The 24,187-nt window shown below is 46.0% G+C and overlaps 1 protein-coding gene across 4 annotated transcripts in view; it reads left to right on the plus strand.

Moving 5' to 3' along the window:
* The window catches only part of gse1b (Gse1 coiled-coil protein b), a 506,044-nt gene that overhangs the window by 110,033 nt on the left and 371,824 nt on the right, over positions 1-24,187 (plus strand). Inside the window, exon 1 of one of the 4 annotated variants that reach the window (XM_055648864.1) lies at positions 13,515-14,148. The exons of the other annotated variants lie outside the window; for them this stretch is intronic. The gene's annotated coding sequence lies outside the window, so the exon portion shown is untranslated. Of the gene's footprint in view, positions 1-13,514; positions 14,149-24,187 lie in introns of those variants that run through there. 4 annotated transcript variants of the gene reach the window in all.

Consider the following 24,187-nt stretch of genomic DNA (forward strand, 5'->3'; position numbering starts at 1 on the left):
GGCGTCACTGGGTGCCTCTTGCGTAAGTGAGTAACCTGCAGCTTCCCATCTTAAGCCGCTCATAGGCAATATCGTAAGAAATACATGACAGAAGTACTTAAATCATCCGCTAATCCCTCCCCAATTGCAGTTTCCTCAAATTAGTTAAAAGCTGATGCATAATGCAGGGGAGAGATTAATCCAGCCCTGGAGCGCGATGTGAAGTCTTTCATAATTTAATATATACTGATGTTTCCCTGCTGCTGTGGGTTGTTAGCCGACACCTAAGGCATACACCAGATTTCTTCCTCTAGGGAGTAGCAGTGTGCTGAGCCTCTGGTCTGTGAACAGGTCCAGGCAGGGATGGGGCAGGTCTGCCGCAGAGGGAAGCTGTTTCCTTGTCACTTCAAAGCACCTGGAAGTGCGCACAGCCCATGTGGAGGATTCCTAGTCTCTCTGGTTCTCTCCCCCGTGGACCTGCTTACCCAACTAATGACTAAATCCTCTCAGCCGAGCTCAATTAAGAATATCCGCAGCCTGCCCAGTTTTTTGAGTCTGACTTCTTGAAGCTCCAATGGTCCAATGGTACTTCATTTGTCACACATACCGGGGTACAGTGGAATTATTTACTGAGTTCAGTACAAGTATCACAGTACATAAGCACTTAGATACATCTTTGATCAGCATCTCAGATACAACACAGTTATATATCACTGAGACAGTAGATGGAGTTGCCATTTTCAAGTCCCAGTTGTTATAGGTGCAGAGTTCTTAACCTGGCCATGAAGGCCCGTTGTCCTGGCAGTGTTCCAGGGTCGTCCTGGCCAAGCGTGGCGGTTGGTATCCTCCATCGCTCTGTGCCGCTGCAAGTCGTGTCCGGCCCACGTGCTTGGCCTCTTGGAGCGGCGACGGGTCCAGCTGAACCTTAGGCTGCTGCAGCGGGCCTCCAGGTACTGCCTACCTACAGCGGGTCCCTTGCCGGTCCATCGACAAATCAGTACTGCGCTGTCCCGATGCCAGAACTGCAGAGAGAACAGGCCTGCTTGCCGGGTCCAGGGTGATAGTGAGCATACTCACTTCAGAGTCAGATTTCTTCTCAGTCCAGCACAGTGTCCAGTGCGCATGAGGGACCACAGCTCTACTGGAGAAGAGAAAGACCCCCTCATGGGTGGGGTAGTGGTGGGTGCAATCCTGCGTGATAGTGAGCGACCTACTTCCCTCTGGAAGGCGTCAGGTGCATCAAATCCAGGAAAGGGGTTCAAAGCTCTCAGTATCTACCACAGTTCCACAGTGCAGCACTGAGGGACTTCCATCTCTATATGTATGGAGAAGATGCTGAACTGAAGACCCCCTCACGCTCTCCTGTTTCTTGTTTTTTGTGTAAAATTGTATGTATGCACTGAGTACGAGCAGCTTTCAGTTTCACTGTACATGTATAGTGACAATAAATGGCATATCTATCTATCGCATATCTTAACACCTTCTACAGTCGTGCAATATTTCCTCAGTGCAGCTCTGGAAAATCAAACGCTCATTTTTATACTAACCCTGCGCTAACCCATTTTATACACACCTCACCTTCCATCAACTCTCCCCTGGATTCTGTCACACATCTACACACTCAGGGCAATTAAACTGCTAACCCATGTTTCTTTGGGACCTGTGAGGAACTGGGAGCGCCCAGAGGAAACCCAAGAGGTCTCAGGGAAAACGTGCAAGCAAGGGTTACTTGAAGCCAATGTTCATACCACTGGGGTGTAGGCTGCCCAAGCAAAATTTGAGGTGCTGTTGGGGGAGTTAAACCCCCGCTCCCATTCCCACACTGATCTTTCTGTCCTGGGCCTCCGCCATTGTCAGAGAGAGGCCCAGCGCAAATTGGAGGAACAGCACCTCATTTTTTGCTTGGACAGCTTACACCCCAACAGTATGAATATTGACTTCTCTAATTTCAAGTAACTCTTGCTTTCCCTCTCTCTCCATCCCCTCCCTCTTTCCAGATCTCCGACCAGTCTTACTGTCTCCGACTACATTTTTATTCTGTAAGGTAGATAAAAATGCTGGAGAAACTCAGCGGGTGAGGCCGCATCTATGGAGCGAAGGAATAGGTGACGTTTGGGTCGAGACCCTTCTTCAGACTGATGTGGGGGTGGTGGGGGCAGGAAGAAGAAAGGAAGAGGCAGAGACTGTGGGCTGTGGGAGAGCTGGGAAGGGGAGGGGAAAGAAGGAGAAAGCAAGGACTACCTGAAATTGGAGAAGTAAATGTTCATACCGCTGGGGTATAAACTATCCAGGTAGTTCTATGGTCTTTGCTCCTGTGTGTGTGTGTGTGTGTGTCTATGGTGGGTGTGTTGTGTTTCCCTCTGGTGGAGGTCTCCGGTGTATGAGTGTTCCTGAGGTGGAGCTCCTCTGTGAGTATAACTCTGATCTCTGCAATGCTCGGGATCCAGACTGTAAACCTGAATGGCAGCTCTGGCAGAGCAGGGAATGACAGAAGCACAATCCTAACTCTCTGCCATCTGTCCAGGAAGCTGCACTAGCACCTCCTCCTCCTGATCTGTTTCAGCTTTCTCCCCTTCCCTGTGAAGTAATAAACATTGCATTTCCATGGAATTAATGTCACTGACAAAATTACTAAACGGATTGATCTGGTCTCTGAACTAGAAAACAATCCTTGTAAATTGATTTAATCCATGTTAACACATTTCCTATTGCTCACTTTGCCCTGCTGACTGTATAATCTTGCTGCTGCACTAGGGGTCCATATAAATGGAGGGCTGTTGATGTTATTGACCCGAAAGAGTAGTGGACCAGGGACGTGGGTGGGAGGGGGTGGACAGGGTTGCAGTCTGTGCTGTATAAGGTGACTGTGGTTTATCCCTGGACTGACAGACAGCTTGCTATCAATACAAGGTGGATTTCCCTTTGGAATGGGTATGGGGCTGGACAGTGATTCATAACGCTAGTTAAACTCACTGAAAGTGCTGGGTTATTCAGCTGAATAGCTCCGTCTGAATAGCTCAGCTGTGAAATTCAAGTCGAGTTAACAATGTTTTATTGTCCCGAACAGAACAATAAAATTATTTAATATACTCTCTCTCTCTTCCCCCCCCCACACCACCACCTCTCTCTCCCTATCCCTCTCTCTCTCCCCCCTGTCTCTCTCCCTGTCTCTCTCCCTCCTGTCTCTCTCCCCCCCCCCCTCCCCCTCTCTCCCCCCCTCTCTCTCTTCTCTCTCCCCCCTCTTCTCTATCCCCCCTTCTTCTCTCTCTCCCCTCTCCCTCCCTCCCCCTCTCCCCCCCTCCTCCTCTCTCCCCCCCCCCCCCTCCTCCTCCCCCCCTCCTCCTCCTCTCTCTCCCCCCCTCCTCTCTCTCCCCCCTCCTCCTACTCTCTCCCCCCTCCTCTCTCTCCCCCCCCCTCCTCTCTCTCCCCCACTCCTCTCCCCCCCCCCTCCTCTCTCTCCCCCCTCCTCAGAGCCCCCCTCCGCTGTGCAGGCCAAGAGAATTTTTCCCATCGATGCAAAATAAAAGAGTTATTAGTGTTTAAAAAATGATGAGATTTTCTCTCTTGAATATTGGAATTGGTGGAGAGGTGGAATATTGCTTTGGGGGACCAGCCCTCCCATGTGATGCTGGGACCCAACGGGTCCCACTTAGTCTAGTATAGTTTTAGTTCTATAGTTACATATATTTGTGTGTGTGAGTTATATTTCAGTATGCCTGTTACCATCTATTACCTGCCACGCTTTGATTTGCCCCTCCTCTCTCCTAGTTTCCCCCCACCCCCTCCTAATCAGTCTGAAGAAGGTTCCCCACCTGAAACATCACCTATCCATAAATAGACCCAAAACGATGAAGTAACTCAGCAGGTGCTCCAGCAATTTGTGTCCATCTTTGACGTAAACCAGCATCTGCATTTCCTTTCCCACACATCACCTATCCATGTTCTCCACCGATGCTGCCTGACCTGCTGAGTTGCTCCAGGCACTTTGCACCTTTTTTTGGTTTATCTAATCCAGTAAGTAACAGCCATTTTCGACTCAGCTCGATTAGATTCGACTTGCAACTTGGGTGTATGAGATTAGAACTACAGGAAGTTCAGATGTTTACAAAGGTCTCTTCCAATGCAAAAGCACCTTAAAGGTGACATGCTAAACTTATCTACTACACTTTTGTCTCTAATAAATAGTCTCTTGGTGTAACAAGTAAAGTTTATAACTACATTGTACAAAAAAGCATTGCACCAAAGCCTTTCACTGTAAGTTGCTGTTTGTATGTATCCCAAAGACACTCACAGAGAGAAAATCTGCTCCATTAAGGATTTTATTTTTCTTGCTTTATGACTCCAGCCTGCCTTTTGTTGAGGCATCACACTTTTTGCCATGGTTACCAGCAGAACAAAGTAATTTCTCACCCTAATGGACTATTACTCTTTATGCCAATTTATCACAGTGTTGAGAGATAATAGAAGTTGTAATTAAAAGGATAGATCTCATTTCTATCCTGTTACCCCTGGATTAACATCCTGGTCTGAGAAATCTTGAGTTTTATGTGGAAAACATCACTCCTTTTTAGTGAGTTTTGGAAGGTTTTAGTATTTTATGTATATTCTTATCGTTCTATTGTTAAGGATATTGTGGGTATGAAACTGAGAAAAAGCTGGTGAAAAACAGCAAAATTGGGTACAAAAATTGGGTTCAGCTGCATTATTAACTGGATGTTTGCAGTGGTATAGGGGGGAAGGAGACAGGGGTATTGAGCATTTGATGGTTGGCAGCCATTTTGATTCAACCATGCAACCATTTTGGTTTTGTGCAGCGCAGTGGCACAGCAGTAGAGTTGCTGCCTTACAGAGACCCAGGTTCGATCCTTACTATGGGTGCTGTCTGTATGGAGTTTGTACATTCAGCGTGGGTTTATACTAATTTAATACAACTTTATTCTCTCCATAATGCTATCTATTCCCCCCTCCCCCCAGCCCCCCACACCACCGGTATTTCACCATTCATTTTACAGAGGACATTTAACCTACAAAACTGGAGCACCCGGAGAAAACCTATGCGATCACAGGGAGAAAATACAAACTCCATACAGACAGTAAACCAGGCCAGGATCGATCCAGGTCTGAGAGGCAGCAGCTCTACCAGCTGTGCCACTGTGCCGCCTCGTAGGATTAGTTTAAGTAAAGTTATGAGTTGTTTCTAGGTGGTTGAATAAAGTAAGGTACAGTCCAGGGAAACATTTAACCAAAACGTCACCTAACCTTTTTCTCCAGAGATACAGCCTGACCCGCTGAGTTATTCCAACACTTTGTGTCTATCTTAAGACAATAATCATAGACTGAGTAAATCAAGTCAGTACAAACATCCTAGAAAAATTATTCCTGGAATGTACCCGAGACAGATTTCCGGACCAATATGTCGAGAGTGTAACTGGGGACCAGACTCCTTCAGATCTAACATGATGCAATGAGAAAAGGTTAATTAATGATCTTGTTATAAAGTGGCCCCCAGGAAACAGTGGCAATAATTTACATTAAGTCTGAAAGTGATGTCATTCAATCTGACACCAGGGCTTTCAGTCTTAACAAAGGGAATAAAGAGGCGGGTTGGTTTTGAAGCTAATTTAGAGGGTTAGACAGTGGACAGTCAGTGACAAAGATACACCAGGAAAAATGTCCAGAGATTGCAGGCAAAATTAAAGATAGTATTAAATGAAAGGAAAAGGCTTATATTGTTGTTAAATAAACAGTCGTTTTATGGATTAGGGATGTTTTGGCATTCAGCACAAGATGAGCAAAGAATCGATAAAGAACCAGAAATTAAAGCATGAGAGTAAAACGGAAAGAAATACAATTGTGTTCTTAGTTGATCTGTTTATCTCAGAGATACCATTGCCAGCCTTATATTTAAGGAAGGCTTTCCCACTGCCTGGCTTGATCAATCCTTCATTAAGTAGAAACAAGGAACTGCAGATAGTGGTGTACAAAACAAACAGACACAAAATGCTGGAGTAACTCCGCTGGTCAGGCGGCAACCCTGGAGAGCATGGATAGGTGACGTTTCGAGTTGGGACCGTTCTTCAGACCATGTTTCGTCGGGGTCCTTCTTCAGAATGAGATCCATTATTAATGTCGGTTTGGCTCATGTATTGGTTCCATTGACCCCAGGTTTTGTAAGCTGGGTGCACTGTCACACACAACTCTCTCTGTAAGCACGTCTTGTGTTGTTAATTAGGGAAGTGTAACAACATCTGTAGGAGAGCTCAGTGTCATCTGCTGTGTGGTTCAACTCCCCAGCCCCCCTCCTGGGTTCATTACTTAATGTGAAATGCTTTCCCTGATGGCATTATCAGCGCTCACATTTTAACAAAACATTTACATGGAGTTCAACAATTTAGTATTTAGAGATACAGTGCGGAAACAGGCCCTTCGGCCCACCCAGTCCGTGCCGACTAGCGATCCATGTACACTAACACTATCCTACACATACTAGGGACAATGTACAATTATATCTAGCCAATTAGCTGACAAACCTGCACATTTTTAGAGTGTGGGGGGAAGCTGGAGATCCTGGAAAAAACCCACGCACGTCACGGGGTGAACATACAAACTCCGTACAGACAGCACCCATAGTTAGATGCAGCATCTCTACCGCTGTGCCCCGGTGCCGCCACAAAGAAGAGGTGAAGCGTTTGAAAGATAATGCAATCTGCTGTGGGTTCTTATTTGGAGGTCTGTGCCTCCGATTCAAATTATTTTCCTTCTGGCTGAGATCATTTTGTTTCTATTGGTTGGTATCATTCAAAATTGTTGGATTTGCAGGAAATGGATCACGTGCAAACAGAAAAGGGTTTGGCTTGGTATCATGTTTGGCACAGATATTGTGGGCCGAAGGGCCTACTCCTGTGCTGCACTGTTCCCTGTCATAGAGTCACATAGCGTAGAAACAGGCCCTTCAGCCCAACTTGCCCACACTGACCAACATGTCCCATCTACACTAGTCCCACCTGCCTGCATTTGGCCCATATCCCTCAGATTCAGATTCAGATTCAATTTAATAGTCATTGTCAGTGTACAGTACAGAGACAACGAACTGCATTTAGCATCTCCCTTGAAGAGCGACATGATTTGAATAAAATAATAAGTTATGATAGTGATTGCTGTCAAGGTACGTTGTATAGAGTGACAGCCGCCAGAAAAAGTGTTCTCGACCTGAACGAAAAGACCTGTAGCGCCTCCCGTGAGTAGGAGGTAAACAGTCTCTGTTGGAAAAGCATGGCGATGCTGAGCGCCCTCCGCAGACAGCGCTTGCTTTGGACAGACTCAATGGAGGGGAGCGTGGAACCGGTGATGCGTTGGGCAATTTTCACCACCCTCTGCAATGCCTTCCGGTCAGAGACAGAGCAGTTGCCATACCATACTGTGATGCAGTTGGTAAGGATGCTCTCGATGGTGCAGCGGTAGAAGTTCACCAGGATCTGAGGAGACAGATCAACCTTCTTCAGTCTCCTCAGTTTCGGGTTGGGTTGACCTTTCGCAGGTTTCCAGCATCTGCAGTTCCTTGTGTCTACACTGTATTGTTCCATTTTTATGTTCTGAACTTCTCCCACCAAGGAAATGGGAAAGGGAACTAGAATGTGAAACCTGGAAGTTATTGACCTCTCTGTTCAACCACAGTTGTGAGGTAGTTACTGGAATACATGATCAAGCCCAAGGGAAGAGAACACATGTATGTACCGATTAATGAGGGTCAAGAAGGATTTGTGAAATCTTGCTCATGTCTCATTAACTCAGTTGAAACCTTCAAGGACACAGCTAACATGCTGGATAAGGGAAAGGCTATGGATGTTGGCAATGTGTATTCGGAGAAGTCATTTTACACAGTCCTACACACGAGGATTTGTGCCAAGAAAGGAATTCCCAAAATTGGAAGTAATTTATGATGTGGCTTGGGAATTTGTTGAGAAGTTAAGACCAACGAGGTATAAAGCTCTCCATAAAGTTCTCCATTGAAAAGGTGGGGGAGTTGGCAGTCCCAAGGGATCTCAAGCAGTTGACACATTGACATGGCAATGATTTGGGTGAGAGAGTGGCGAATTCCTTGTCCAAATTTTCTGCTGAATTAGCTTAGAAATGCAAATGATTTTCTTAATGGGTGCAAAAAAATTACAAAAAGTCACGGAGAGTTAAAGCAAGAGGAGCAGACTTTAGACTTTAGAGAGAGAGTGCAGAAACAAGCTTTGCGTCCCACTGAGTCCGCTCCGACCAGCGATCACCCTGTACACCAGCACTAACCACTAACACTAGGACGAATTTACAATTTTACCGAAGTGAATTAACCTACAAACCTGTACGTGTGAGGAAAGTGGATCACCCAGCGAAAACCCATGCGGTCACAGGAAGAACATACAAACTTCATACAGACAGCACCCATAATCAGGTTCGAATTCGGGCCTCTGGCGCTGTAAGGCAACAACTGTATCGCTGCACCACTGTGCCATCCTAATTGGAAGATTACATCTATTGGGAATATTGCAGCTTTATATAACATGGGTAGGCTACACTTGAAATATTGCATGGTGTTCCAATCGCCCATGACAGGAAGAATGTGGAATCTTTGCAGAGGGCACAGAAGAGGTTTTACCAGAATGCTGCCTGGATTAGCGGGAATTATCTCCAAGGAGAGAATGGACAAACTAGAATTGTTTTCTCTGGAACATCGGAGGTTGATGGGAGACTTGATAGAAGTATATAAAATTATGAGAGGCATAGTTAGGGTTGACACAGAACCTTTTTCCCCAGGGTGGAAATGTAAAAGAGTAGAAGGCGTTGCTTCATGGTGAGAATGGCAAAGTTTAAAGGAGATGTGTGGGGCGGGTTTTTTTACACAGAGGCTGGTGGGTACTTGGAACACTCTGCCAGGATGGTGGTGGGAGCAGGTACGATTGGGGCATTAAGGAACTTTTGGATAGGCACATGTATAGGCAGAGAATGGATGGGTATGGCAGGTAAGATTGGGGCATTAAGGAACTTTTGGATAAGCAGAGAATGGATGGATATGGATCAAGTAGTGGAAGAGGAGATTAGGTTAACTTGACATCATGTTCGGAATGGATATTATGGGCCGAAGGGCCTGTTCCTGTGCTGGACTGTTCTGTGTTAAATGGAGCTAGGAATTCTTGAATGGTAGAATAGGATTGAGGGACTGAGCCTATTCTTAATCCTGTGTTGCTTTTGATATATGGGAAAGTGTGAAATCATCTTCTCTGGGTCAAGAACATTTCTTGTCAGGATCTTTGGTGGAGTAAATGGATTTTGGTATCTCAGTACACAAATAATTATAAACAGATGTACAGGTGCTAAAGGTTAAAAAGGCTCATGTAGTGTTGGCCTTTACCCTGAGGGTGTGCAGTATAAAGGGGAGGAAATTATGCTTCAATTGTATGGAGTCTTAGGCAGAGTTGGCCAAGAGTGATGCATTGAATTTTAACATTGTAATTCAGCACATCGCAAATTCACTAAATTAAGAGCAGAAAGAAGCCTTGTTCCAGGCAAAAATGGGGTACAATGTAAAAATGTGACTGTGAGGCCCTTAGAAGTGAAATCAGAAAGCATTTTTTCCAAGAAAAGGATGGCAAAAATCTGTGGCAGTCACCGTGAGTGGCATCGGGTGGAGGTGTCAATTGAAAGTCTCAAGTATTTTTTGTTGGTTACAAGCATCAACGTGAATGCAGCCAGGGCAATCGAATGGGTTTGAGGTGAGGTGTGTACATGGAACGAGCTGCCAGAGGAGGTAGTTGAGGCAGGTACTATAATTACATTTAAAGGACGTTTGGACAGGTACATGAATTGGAAAGGTTTAGAGGGACAGGGGTCAAATGCGGGAGGTGGGACTAGGGTAGATGGGGCATCCTGGTTGGCATGGACCGACGGGCCTGTCTGTATCCATGCTCTGTGACTCTATGAGATACATATCCATCCAGACCTAGGATGTGACAGAAACTCAAGGAGGTGTTTCTGCCTTTGTTTTGTTATTGGACTGATGGAGATGTCATAGTTAAACATGACCCCTTCTTAAATGTATTATTTTTGGAAGCGGCTTACAGGGAGGGTGACTATGTTACAATGTATTTGGCTGGAGGAATGGTGCTCTTATGGTTGAATGGTTGAGAAAGACTCACTGACTTATGGCACAATTGAATCCACTGAGAATGCTGTTGTTGTTTTAGAGTTTAGAGAGATAATGCATGGAAACAGGCCCTTCTGCCCACTGAGTCAACACCAGCCATCGATTACCAGTCCACACTAGTCAATATCAACTCCATACACATTAAAGGCAATTTTACAGAGACCAATTATCCTCTGAAGAAGGGTCCCAGCCCAAAATGTCACCAATCCATTTTATCCAGAGATGCTGCCTGTGTTCCTCCAGCATTTTTTGTCTCTCTTTGGTATAAAACTAAAAACCCTGCATGTCTTAGGGATGTGGGAGGAAACCAGAGCACCCAGAGGAAACCCACATGGTCACAGGGAGAATGAGCAAATTCCCCACAGACAGTACCCGAGGTCAGGATCGAACCCGAGTCTCTGGCGCCGTGTGACAGTAAATCGACCAGCTGTACCACAGTTCTGCCCCTCCAACTTATTCAGCTGAAAAGCTTACCATATGAGGCCAAATGAACAGGTTAGCCGTGATGTTAAGACGGAGATACAAGAGACTACAGATGCTCTAATCTTGAGTAAAACACAATGTGCTGAAGTAACTCAACAGGTCAGGCAGCATCTCCGGAAGGCAATGGATAGGTGATGTTTTTGTTTTCTTTACTCAGGGTGGTAGCTGTGTGGAATGGGGTGGTGGAGGCAGGTTCGTTTTTATCATTTAAAATAAATTGGATAGTGGGAAAAGAGGGTTATGGTCTGAGCGGGTATATGTGACTAGGGGGATTACAGGACTAAGGGTCGAGATGGCCTGTTTTGCTGTAATGGCATATGGTTATATGGTTATTAAAGACCAGAGATGGGGCTGTAAAGGGGGGAGAAAAGACCAGAGCAAAGGGGAAGAAGAGGCAGTAAGATAAGGAGAGAAGAGCAGTGAAATGTGAAACCAGAGGAAAGGATGTAGGTGGAAGGGAATAGTGGGTGTGGGGGAGATAGTGGGAGGAATGGGGGCAGAAAGCGGTTTCTGTCTATCCCTCCTGAATATTGAATATCCCTGGATGTTCAGCTCCCAGCCTTGGTCACCCTGGAGACATGTCTCTGTGATCCCAACTACATCATATTCATTAATAACTATCTGCACATGAAACTCATCCACCTTATTATGAATGTTCCTTGCATTGAGACACAAAGCCTTCAGGCTTGTTTTTACAACACTCTTACCCCTAATACAATTATGTTGAAAAGTGGCCCTTGGAATATTGTGAGCAGTTTTGGGCCCCGTATCTGAGGAAGGATGTGCTGACATTGGAGAGGGTCTAGAGGAGATTTACCAGAAAGATCTTGGGGATGATTGGGTTAATGTATGAACAGCATTTGAATGCTCAGGCCTGCACTCACTGGAGTTTAGAAGGATGAGATGGGGATCTCATTGAGGTCCTACAAAATCAGCCATGATCACATTGAATGGCGGTGCTGGCTCGAAGGGCCGAATGGCCTACTCCTGCACTATTGTCTATTGTCTAAAATAATGAAAGGTCCAGACAGAGTGGATTTGGAGAGAATGTTTCCACTAGTGGGAGAGTCTGAGTCCAGAGAGCACGGCCTTGGAAGAAAATAATGCACCTTTAGAAATGGAGATGAGGAAGAATTTCTTTAGCTGTGAATCTGTGGAATTCATTGACACTAATGGCTATGGAGGCCAAGTCTTTACGTATTTTTAAAACCAAGATTGCTATGTTCTTGATTGGTAAGGGCATCAAACGTTATGGGGAGAAGGCAGGAGAATGGGATTGAGAGGGGAAAATAGATCAGCCACGATTGAATGGCAGAGCAGCCTCGATGGGCCGAATGGCCTAATTCTGCTCCTATGTCTTAAGGTCGTATGGTGTGTTTGGGACATGGACACTTTTGTAAAGTAAGAGACATGCCCTTCAATTCACACATGACAACCTCTGACAAACAGCAATTGGTTAATGACTGGATAATCTGTTCCTGTGATGTTGGTCATGGGTTAAGTATTGGTCAGGGCAGCAATAAAAGTCAGCAGCATTGACCTGAAGCACATTTTTCGTGCATTCATGTAAACCAAGTATTTACAATAGCTCCCCGGCCTCAGGTAACACAAGGTGATGGCACAAGTTGTATGGAAATGCAAGATCACAAACTTTGAACTAAGGTCACGGGAACATTTATAGAAAAAAAATGTTCCAAAAATTCCCAAATTGCAGCTTATCCACATTTTCTTTTCATATAATAGAAAAATCCCCATAACCCTTGACACCCGTTCTAACACAAATTTGTCTATCTCTGTCTTAAAAATATCCACTGACTTGGCCTCCACAACCCTCAGTGGCAATGAGTTCCACTGATTAACTACCCTCTGATAAAGAATTTCAATAGACAATAGACAACAGTGCAGGAGTAGGCCATTCAGCCCTTCGAGCCTGCACCGCCATTCACTGTGATCATGGCTGAGCATCCACAATCAGTACCCCATTCCTGCCTTCTCACCATATCCCCTGACTCCGCTATCTTTAAGAGCTCCATCTAACTCGTCCTCACCTTCTTCCTAAAAGAGCGCCCTTTAATTCTGAGGCTATGACCTCAGATCATAGACTCTCCCACCAGTGGAATCATCCTATCCACATCCTCTCTGTCTATGCCTTTCATTATTCTGTAAATTTCAATGAGGTCCCCCCCCCAACCTTCTAAACTCCAGCGAGCAGAGGCCCAGTGCTGTCAAATGACGTGCTGCACATTGCGACCTCCGTCCCTTCAATCATCCTGCATCCTGCAGGGATCAGTGGCACAGCACTCATGCAGGGCAGCACCTGGAGTTGCCCACGTACCCCTGAGATCTCCCTTGTCTTTTCCTCCCCACCTCCCCAATAGTAGTGTTTTATGCTGCCGCCCTGTGGTTGTGGGGGGGGGGGGAGAGGCCCTTTAAAGTTAACAAGGAACAAGACACAAAGTTCTGGAGTAACTCAGTGGACAGGCAGCATCTATGAAGAACAGGGGTAGGTAACACTTTGGGCTGAGACCTTTCTTTGGAATGATGGAAGTTCGTCAGACTGAAACTTCTTCCTCTCCGCACATTTACTGGCCTTTATCTTGTACTTAACATCATTCCCTTTGTACACTGTGGATGGCTCGATTGTAATCATTAATATAGGCTTTCCGCTGTTAGCGTGCAACAAAAAAGCTTTTCACTGTTCCTTGGTACACGTGACAATAAACTAAACTATGTCAGTTCTGATGAGGAGAGGGAAAATGGGGGTGGGTGGGGTGAGCTTCAGAGAAGGAATCGACGTGGAGTTCGCCCCAACGTCTCCCTGCATTCCTTACTAGAGAAGGTGATGTGAATGTTAAGAGTGTGCCTTTTATTTTGGTGTGTGCATGGGAACAGGTGACTGAGGTTGTGTACACGTATGATTTGTGTATGCAGTTGTATGTGTGTTGTGTATTTTGGAAATGCATGGCTGTGTGAACATAGAATGGGGTGTATGCATCTTTGTATGTGAAAGTGCGTGCTTGTGCATGTGTGTGTGTGTGTGTGCGCGCAGGGGGAAAGTGCGGCTACTCAACAAAAGAACCACCGCTTCCAAGTTTGGTGCCTTGGCGGCTGAATTAACAGAGAGAAGAGGCCAGTGTTTTGTGCGGTGAAACCTTCACCTGCCCGTGCAAGTTGGAGGGGAGGGCTGTTTGCCTCGGTCACCAAAGCGCTGTCACAATTTCAAGCCACAATGCCCGAGACAAATGGGTGGTTTCATTTCAAAGTAATTTGTGCATTTTGTTAAAAAGGAGAAAACAAAATAAAAAGCAAGGGCTGAGGGGGGGGAGACTAGGATGAATTAGTCAGCACAAGTTACCGACGGGCCTGGGGTACAAGTGGATTGTCACAAAGCCCAGCAGAAAGTAGAGTTTTATAATCCTATTAGGCATCAGGAGTCCAACTCTGCATATGTCCACAGCAGCTGGTATGTCTGTGATGGGCCACTGGATTTCACAGCGCAGGTAGGTCCTTTCTGACTGCAAACCTCACATTGGCGTCGCCGGCCAAGCAAACACCCGCCACCCTTTCCCGCTGAAGCTGGGAGCTGGCATTACCCTAAGGGCAGAATTCGGGTTGCAGCAAACGAGCCCTTTGTCCCTCTAATCTGTTCCCCGAGAGCCTATGGACATCCCTCCACTGGCATGGTAGCTCCCACCTCAGACAGAACTCTGCATGTGAATACACATTCATTATCTAATCTCCACTTTATGTTTAATTTACAAGCCTTTTGCTACTGGAGCCATATGTTTCTTTTGTTTTCACTAGTTCTTTGTTGTGTCAGCCCAGCCTCGCTGTCCCTGATTTCCCTGTGTGAGTAAGTCCAGTGTGCAACCAGCAAAAAAAAACCCTGAGGTTAGTCGTCCCTCTGCTTTGAGACAAGAGTCTTTTTTGTTGTTGTTGTTGTCATCTATATATGTGCACGTACAATACATATCGATAACGAGAGAGGGAGGGAGGTTTACTGTTCGACTGCAGGGATTCATTTGGATGCAGCTGGCTGTGGGAACTTGATTCCAGGTGAGAGAACGCTTGTTGCTGCTTCTTATTTTTCAAAGTTGCCAGTGTTCCTGCTTGTTTGTGGAGGCTGCCTCCCTTCGTTGGAGGTTAAAAAGTGTGGATTTTCAGCGCTGATGAAAAAGTTTTTTTTTGGACTCGGCTACCTGTTGAAGCAGCTCTTCCTCCCTCGAGCTGGTGAAATATTAAGCAGCGACTTGGAGACAGGCCATTGGTGCGCGCCGCTAGTAGAACAGTCGGCATCCCGGGTGTGTTTTAACCCTTGTGGGTTCATTCCATGTTCAGCTGCCTTTATTAGCGAAGAGCCACGGATTCCCAACGAAAGCCTGCTTTCCCCACATATAAGCGCGTGTAATTCGCTTTATCAGTGAAATCCAGCCGCCTGCTACTTTAAAGGTTGACTGCTTGGGCTGATGTGTTGTTTCATGTTTTGCCAGTTAGAAGGAGTTTCACTGACGCGGCCGCAAGGCGTCTTGTCAACAAGCTGCATTCTTTATACTCGGGTGCCGAGCGTGTGAAAAGGTTAGGGGTGGCAGACGAGACGTAGAAGGCAGGGATTTCTGCAGAGCTACAGGTAGCAGAGTTGCTGTGTTAGTAGAGAACTGCAGATGCTAGTTCAAGGAGTTGCTGGGCGGTTTTGAACTCGGCGTTTAGTGTGTACCAAAGATGTGTACTGTCTGGTCTTTGACGGCCCAGAGTTGCAGCCTGCGAAAGAGGAGCCTGCTATTGCCAACATTTCTGCCTGGATAGTCGAGAGGCTCGGTGCATTTGGGCCTCTCTCCCTGCTCATTTACTCTCCTATTAGAGAGAAGCAAAGGGAATTTTTCATCAGAAAAGGGAAACATTAGAAATCAAACTTGTTTGAGGTTGTGGAATTGCAGGGGCCACTGGATTGGGTGTAACACAGTGGCCATCAAGAGAAGCTGAACGACACAAGGGGTGGTGCTGGGGGGTTCAAGGGCTTAGTTCTAGTTTAGTTTATTATTTTCATGTGTTCGTAAGTTCACAAATCATAGGCTGTTTAAGCCCATTGAATCTACTCCACCATTCAATTATGGCTGATCTAGCTTTCTCTCTTAACCCCATTCTCTAGCCTTCTCCCCATAACTTTGACACCCTTACTAATCGAGAACCTTTCACTATTCATTTTAAAAATACCCATTGACTTGGCCTCCACAACCGTCCATGACAATTCTTCACATATTCACCACCCTCGACTAAAGAAATTGCTCCTAATCTCTAATGATATGTCTTTTTGTTCTGAGATGTAAAGCAAAAAGCTTTTTTGTTGCGTGCTATCCAGTCATATAAAGATGATTACAATCAACTGTATTGTGTACAGATACAGGATAAAGGGTGTAATGTTTAGAGCAAGATAAATCCAGTAAAGTCCGATCAACGATAGTTCAAAGGTCTCCAATGAGGTGGATGGGAGGTCAGGACCGCATTCTATTTGATGGATGGTTCAATTCCCTGATAACAGCAGGGAAGAAACTGTCCTTGAATCTGGAGGTATGTTTGTTAATCACAGCTGATCTGTTTGGAGACGTGTAAATAGCAGGAATTGAAGAAGAATTCCTTACGGCAGCGCAGTGTTAGAGTTGCTGCCTGTCAGCTCCAGAGACCCGGATTTGATCATGACTACCGGTGCTTGTCTGTGGGGTTTGTATGTAATCCCTGTGACCTGTAAGGGTTTTCTCCTGGATCTCTGATTTCCTCCCACACTCCAAAGATGTACAGGTTTGTAGGCTGATTGGCTTGGTTTAATTGTAAATTGTCCCTACTGTGTGTAGGATAGTGTAAGTGTGCGGGGATCGCTGGTCGGCACGGAATCAGTGGGCCGAAGGGCCTGTTTCCACACTGTATCTCTAAACTAAACTGAGGTAAGAGGAAACATGAAGAAACAGAGTGCAGCAATTGTTGGAAATAAGATATAAAAGCAAGCTTGAGATATGCAGCAGGTCAGGCAGCATTTGTGAGACAGAAAACTGGAATGGCCAGCTGATATAAACAGAATAGGCTGGTTCACTGAAATTGTTGAATCCGCTGCTGAACAGGCAGGTACACTAACAGCAATGTAAAAGACAATTGTGTAGGTACATGGATAGTTCTTCAATTACAAGAGTAAAATGAGGCAATTTGGCCAATTGAGTCTAAATGTCTAGAGGATATATTCAGTGATATGGGCAAAACACCGGTAAGTGGGGCTAACTTAGATGGGGCAACTTGGATAGCATGGATGAGCTGGGGCCGAAGGGTCTTTTTCCATGTTGCATGACTCTGACTCTACTATAACTCTGTTAGGTGGAAGATGAGATGCTGTACCTTAAGCTAATATTGGGGAATCATTGGGGCACTCTAAAAATGGGAAGACAGAGGGCAGAGTGAGAGTGGAATGAAGAATGAAAATGTTTGACAAATGGCATCTCAGGGTCCCCGTGCCAGAATGAACACGTCCAGTGGAGAGGTTCTGCAAAGTGATCATCCAATCTATGTTTAGTTTCTACATTGTGATGGAGACCATATCTTGAGTACCAGGTGTAATGTATTAACTTGGTGCAACTAGTAAAGCTGCTGACATTGATTGAATCTGAAGTTCTCTGTGCTGAGTTTGCATGTTTTCCCTGTCACATGCGGGCTTCATCCAACATCTCCAAGCTTTGTGGACTTCTAAGTTGCGGCTCAGCGGTAGAATTGCTGCCGTACAGCGCCGACGACCTGGGTTCAATCCTAACTAACGGTGCCACCTGTTGGGAGTTTGTACCTTCTCCCTGTGACCTCATGGGTTACCTTCGGGTGTTCCGGTTTCCTCCCAAATTCCAAAGACATGCAGGGTTGTAGGTTAGCTGGCCTCTGTAAATTGTCCCTAGTGTGTAGGATAGTGCGAGTGTACAAGTGATTGCTGGTCGGCCTGGACTCGGTGGGCTGAAGGGCCTGTTTTCAAGATATATCTATAAAACCAAAAACTAAAGCTAAGTGTAAATGAGAGCGTGAAGCTTGGAGGAATGGATGGGTGCAGTGGGAGGATTGATAAATAAATGAAATTGTTCTGTGAGCCAGCATAGACACTGCAGGCTGAACAGACTCTGTTGTACGGAGATGGATATGTTGCATTTCAAATGTTTTCTGCGGAATCGCAGATATACTCCCAGCTTTCCATATGCTCACTATGGTCTATGCCCATATAGTTATGTTATAAGTTCAGGGGAATTCAAACTGAAGCGTTTTTTTTTTTTTTTTTTTTGATAATCAGTGCTTTATGGCGAGAGGGGCAAAGTTTAAAGGAGATGGGCAGGACAAGTTTTGTTTTCCACAGAGTGCCTGGAACACACTCTCGGGTGTGGTGATATAAGCTGATATGTTAGAGGCATGTAAAAGACTAGGATAGGCACGTGGATAATCAGGGAATGGAGGGATATGGGTTATGTGCAGTGATGGACTTATAAGTGATGGACTTGGCATCATGTTCAACACGGGCATTGTGGGCCGAAGGGCCTGTTCTTGTGCTGTGCTGTTCTATGTTCTGTTTGCTGGATGGTGCTATCACAGCTGAGGTGAGCTTTTCTTGGTTATTCCAAATTTCTCTTGGGGAGGTGACAGTGGGCCTCCTTCTTAAGATTGGAGGGGGTTGCAAATCCAGATCAGAGAACAGCTCATAACGAAACATACTGCAGTGGACCTCGTGTTCCACATTGACTGGACAGGGTAGGGATAACTGATCTCCTTTTAAGGTTTTAAGGTGAATCCTTTTAAGGTTTTCGAAATCGGTCATGTTTACTTAAAATTTTTTTTTCTAGAATCGCTTAATCCACCAAATTTCTATTTTCAGCCCCCCCGAGTTGCATTTGGAGTTCACATTGTGCTCTGATAATGTGGACTAGGACGCTGGGCTGAATAAGTTTAGTTTAGAGATACAGCGCGAAAACAGGCCCTTCGGCCCACTGGATCAGCTCCGACCAGCGATCCCCGCACATTAATACTATCCTACGCACCCTAGGGACAGTTTTTTACATTTGCCAAGCCTATTATCTTACATACCTGTACGTCTTTGGAGTGTGGGAAGAAACCAAAGCTCTCGGAGAAAACCCACGCAGGTCACGGGGAGAACGTACAAAGTCGGTACAGACAGCACCCGTAGTTGGGATTTGCTGTAATGCCCCTGTCCCACTTAGGAAACCTGAACGGAAACCTCTGGAGACTTTGCGTCCTACCCAAGGTTTCCGTGCGGTTCCCAGAGGTTTTTGACAGTCTCCCTACCTGCTTCCACCACCTGCAACAACCTCCAGGAACCACACGGAAACCTTGGGTGGGCCACAAAGTCTCCAGAGGTTTCCGTTCAGGTTTCCTAAGTGTGACAGGGGCATATGGCAGCAACTCTACTGCTGCGCCACCGTGCCTTGTCCCTGTTTAAGTTACTGCTGTAAGAGCCTCTGGAGCGGGTAGACGGGGCCAGGGTTAATATCCATCTCAGTTGAAAGGGCAGTAATTCATAGCCTGGCTGCTGGGTTGGCATTTATTGATTCAGCGATTGGCACAGCCGTTACTCATTACTCCGCGATCGCTCGTCACTCAGATACTTGGCTGAGATCAAATGAGCCATGATCTTATGGAACAGCAGAACAGGCTCAAGGGGACTTGTAGCCACCCTCTACTCCTATTACTTACATTCTTAGGACCTGGTGCCTGAGTGATGTGATGATGGATTACAAAATAATTTCCAGCATTCAGACGATGTGATCATAAATGGAAAGGATATTTACTTTGGCAGAACTTTCCACAAAGACAGAAACATCTGAATTTGGCTCCCAGTTATGGAGATGTCCCAAAACACATGCTGGCCTCATTTTCCGTTGTGACTTGGCTTTCCACCGTGAGTACTAAACGAGATGTCAACATCCTTGAATGAGAAAAGACGACAAGCTGGAAACTTCAGGAAAGTCGGTGGTATTTTGAACAAGTTTACTCCAGGGAAATATGTAGGAAGGAACTGCAGATGGTGGTTTAAACCAAAGATAGACCCAAAATGCTGGAGTAACTCAGCAGGACAGGCAGCATCTCTTGAGAGGAGGGATGGGCGAAGCTTCGGGTCGAGACCCTTCTTCCGGGATCATTTTTTTCGATAGTTGATAAAGCCACACTGTAGTTCAGTCGCTTGGGTGGTGAATGGCTAGATATGGGCCATGAATCACACCCATTTCCCAAGGTTGGAATCTCTATCACCCCTGCTCATGGGTCTACCACAGTACTCTTGTCTGATGGAAATGACTGGGAACTGAGGCCCATGTTCCTCACCTGTTGCACGGCCAGTGACCATGGTCTCCAGGGCTGCCCGTAACCTCTCAAGCTGTAATAAAGGCCTTCCGTTCAATTGGGTGGAGAGAGAGGAAATCCTGCAGCTCCCAACAATCACCCAACAAAGCCCTGTAAAGGATTGGCCATGACCATTAGTGGAAGGTTTACTCTGATCTTTGGCAGCTTATAGACCTCTTCAACTTACCAGCCTTTACTGCAGTTTCCTTGGCTGAGTTGATGGTCTTGGCACTATAATTGTACTGTATTTCAGACTTGTATGGAATGAATCAATCCAACCAGGACAATGCTCGTAGCTGAGCAGAGCTGCCGAGATCCTGGAAACTCGACGTGTGAATTCTCCCCTGAAGCGTTTAATCCGTCCTCACTCTCCCCTCCCCTCTGATGATTTTGAACTCTGCTAAATTCTGTAATTCCTACACCATTGTGATAATGTCCCAAATTCCAAAATTCCTTCTCCTTTTCTTTTTGCCTTTTGTCCCTCTTTGAGGCTCTCCTTGATACCATCTTCGTGACTTTTTTGTCTCGTTATATGATAGTTCCATATATGGCTTCACAACTGTGCGAAAGCTGGCGGGGAAACAAATATTGTCAGACAAACCTGCTCAGTGATGTGAGTTGGGAATGTACCGCACGTAGCAACTTCTCCTTCCACGATGACAATATTTTATGTATTTGTTGGCAAGAACGACGCTGGTATTTATTATCCATCCCTCATAACCCCTGAACTGAGGAGGTGCTTAAGAGAGAGTCTGGAGACCCGTTCTTGTTAGACCCATGTTAGGAAGATCGTCACCATTATTGTTACTGGCTTTGTATTGTGAAATTTGACTTTGTGTTACTGAATCAGGGACCAAACTGTTGCCGTAGCTCTAACTTTGAATCTCCAATAGATTCCCATTTGATCTGCAGGTTGGAATTATTTGCAACAGTTGAGGCTTCTGGCGAGGTTGCATGGATGGACACTAGACCAAAAATGTATTGTCTGATAGGCCTTAGTGCAATTACAGCTGGCTCTTTCTCTACTTTTCAATAGACAATAGATAATAGGTGCAGGAGTAGGCCATTCGGTCCTTCGAGCCAGCACCGCCATTCAATGTGATCATGGCTGATCATCCCCAATCAGTTCCCCATTCCTGCCTTTTCCCCGTATCCCCTGACTCCGCTAATTTTAAGAGCCCTATCTAGCTCTCTCTTGAAAGCATCCAGAGAACCTGCCTCCACCGCCCTCTGAGGCAGAGATTTCCACAATTTTCTACATCCAGCCCTTCCTCAAACAGCTATTCAGCTTTCCAAGGAGGTTTTATAAGCCTGGACATCCATGCACAGGAACACTGCACCATAGCATGGATTGTGACGTTGACTGGAGGGCACAAAGTGCTGCAGTCACTCAGTGGGTGAGGCAGTATCTCTGGAGAGCATGGATCGCTGATGTTTTGGATCAGGACCCTTCTTCAGACTCTCAAGGTACGGGAGGAGAACTGTTGCGAGAAGCGGTGGATAAAGTGGGTACCTGAAATCCTGGTTGGATCTGAACTGGGGGGATCTGTGTGGCACAGTGGTGCAGCACTAGAGTTGCTCCCTTGCTGCGCCAGAGACCCGGATTCCATCCTGACTACTGTAAGGAGTTTGTAAGTTCTCCCTGTGACCGCTTGGGTTTTCTCCTGGTGCGTCGGTTTCCCCACCACATGATATGCCATTTATTGTCACTATACATGTACAATGAAATTAAAAGCTGCTCGTACTCAGTGCATACATATAATTTAGAACAAAAAAAAAAAAAAAAAAAAAAAAAAAAAAAAAAAAGAAGGGGGGGGGGGGGGGGGGGGGGGGATAGGTGCACAATTCTGCGGCGCTATATACATATATACAGATGGAAGTCCGGGTGTTGGGCTGTGAAGTCAGTGCATGTGTGAATTTGAATTAAGAGTAGTTATAATTTTCGGAAAACAACTATTCCTGAGTCTATTTGTCCTGGATTTGATGCACCTATAGCGCCTTCCAGAGGGCAGCAGGTCGAACAGTCCAAACGCAGGATGGGAGCTGTCCTTGATGATATTCTTTGCCCTGCTAAGGCAGCGGGAGGTGTAAATATCCATCAGGGAGGGGAGAGGGCAGCCAATGATCTTCTGTGCTGTCCTAGTTACCCTCTGAAGCCTCTCCCTGTCTGCCATGGTGCAGCTGCCATACCATGCTGTAATGCAGTATGTCAGCATGTAAAGATGTACAGGTTTGTAGGTTCATTGGATTCGGTAAAATTGCCAATCGTCCCTCATGTGTAGGATAGTGCTAGTGTACGGGGTGAACACCAGCCAGCGTGGACTCAGTGGGCTGAAGGGCCTGTTTCCGTGCTGTATCTCTAAAGTCTGGAACCGGAGCAGGAAGCCACGCGGCACAAGATGGCGGCGCAGGCAGGTGTTGAGGGGACGCACGCGGCCGTGGTAGACAGCACGACTCTGAACATGGTCGAAGAGCAGCAGGAATCCCAGAGGGATGTGACGTGGGCTCTTGGCCAAGTGTGGCAGTAGATTGGAAAGATGCTGCCTTGAGCACTGTGACTGTCCATGCACACAGTGAATGGCATCAGCAGGAGAGGGGGGGGGGGGTGGCGACCAAGAGTGTGAGTGGGTCCAGGTGTTTTCCCACTGAGAGGGAGGGGACAAGGAGAAGTGGGGGCATTGTGATCAATTCAGACCCAGTGAGACCTTGCAGCTGCAGCATAAATAGTCAGTACTTAATGTCCCCGTCCCGGGGAGAGAGACTGATTGTGTTTTATCACAGGCGTCGGACTAACCGCTGATTGTTTTGTTAAGTAAAGCTCTTTGGTTAACACAAGGTTGGAGGCAGCAGCTTTAAGCACAGTGTGTGGCTGCCATTTACTGAATGCTCTTGTGATAACTTATTCAGAGCAAGACCGCAGAAAATGTGGGAGGTGTTCAACTTCAACAAGCATGTGGAAAGTCTGTTGTGCCATTCGGGAGCTTGTAAACACTGTGGGTTGTGCGAGGCTTGTAGGTTTCAGTTCTGTTCATAACAATACATCAAGTTTTTGTCAAGATGCTGGAAAATCGAAGGTAGACAAAAGTGCTGGAGAAACTCAGCGGGTGCGGCAGCATCTATGGAGCGAAGGAAATAGGCAACGTTTCGGGACGAAACGTTGCCTATTACCTTTGCTCCATAGATGCTGCCGCACCCGCTGAGTTTCTCTAGCACTTTTGTCTACCTTGTATGTATTTCAAATTATCCAGGGACACTTGCTTGGGATCGGGTTATCAAGCAAAAGTTGACACCGCAGTATAAATGTAGAAACAAAGAACTGCAGATGTTGGTTAATATACAAAAGGACACAAAGTGCTGGGATAAGAGTCCCCAGCCCAAAACGTCACCTACTGCCTGACCCACCGAGTTATTCCAGCACTTTGTGTCTATCTTTGCTGGAGTGATGCAGCGGGCCGGGCAGCAAAGATAGACAAAAAAAATGCTGGAGTAACTCAGCGAGTCAGGCAGCATCTCTGGGGAACATGGAATGGTCAAAACCTTTCTTCAGACGGAAGAGTCAGGAGAGAGGGAAACTAGAGGTATGAAAAGGTTCAGAACAAATCAGAGCCGGCACCGATGACCAAGGAAAGGTGGAGCCCACAATGGTCTATTGTCGGCTGTGGAAGAGATGATAAGGAAGAGATATGTCGGAAGAATGGTCTTGACACGAAACGTCACCCATCCCTTCTCTCCAGAGATGCTAGCTGTCCCACTGAGTTCAGTTTTTTGTGTCTATCTAAGGAAGAGATATATAGATGCAAACAGTGGAACTGACGGGATGACTAGGGAGGGAGAGAGTTACTTGAAATGTGAAAAATCAATATTCATACTGCTGGATTGTAAACTGCCCAAGCGAAATATGAAATCTCTGGGAAACATGGATAGGTGAGGTTTCAGGTCGAGACCGTTCTTTGCAGTATTAAGGTGATGTGTGAAACAAGAACTGCAGGTGCTGGTTTACAAAAAAAGATGCAGAGTGTTCGGGTAGCTCTGCGGGTCAAGCAGTATCTCAGGAGAACATGGATAGGCAATGTCCTGGCTCGGAATCCTTCTTCAGACTATGAAAGTGATAACAAGCAGATGATCAGAGGTTAGGTCACATAAATAGATTTTATGAAGAACTGGAGAGATTTTGTG

This window comes from Leucoraja erinacea, chromosome 17 (assembly GCF_028641065.1).
Source record: "Leucoraja erinacea ecotype New England chromosome 17, Leri_hhj_1, whole genome shotgun sequence".
NCBI lineage: Eukaryota > Metazoa > Chordata > Chondrichthyes > Rajiformes > Rajidae > Leucoraja > Leucoraja erinaceus.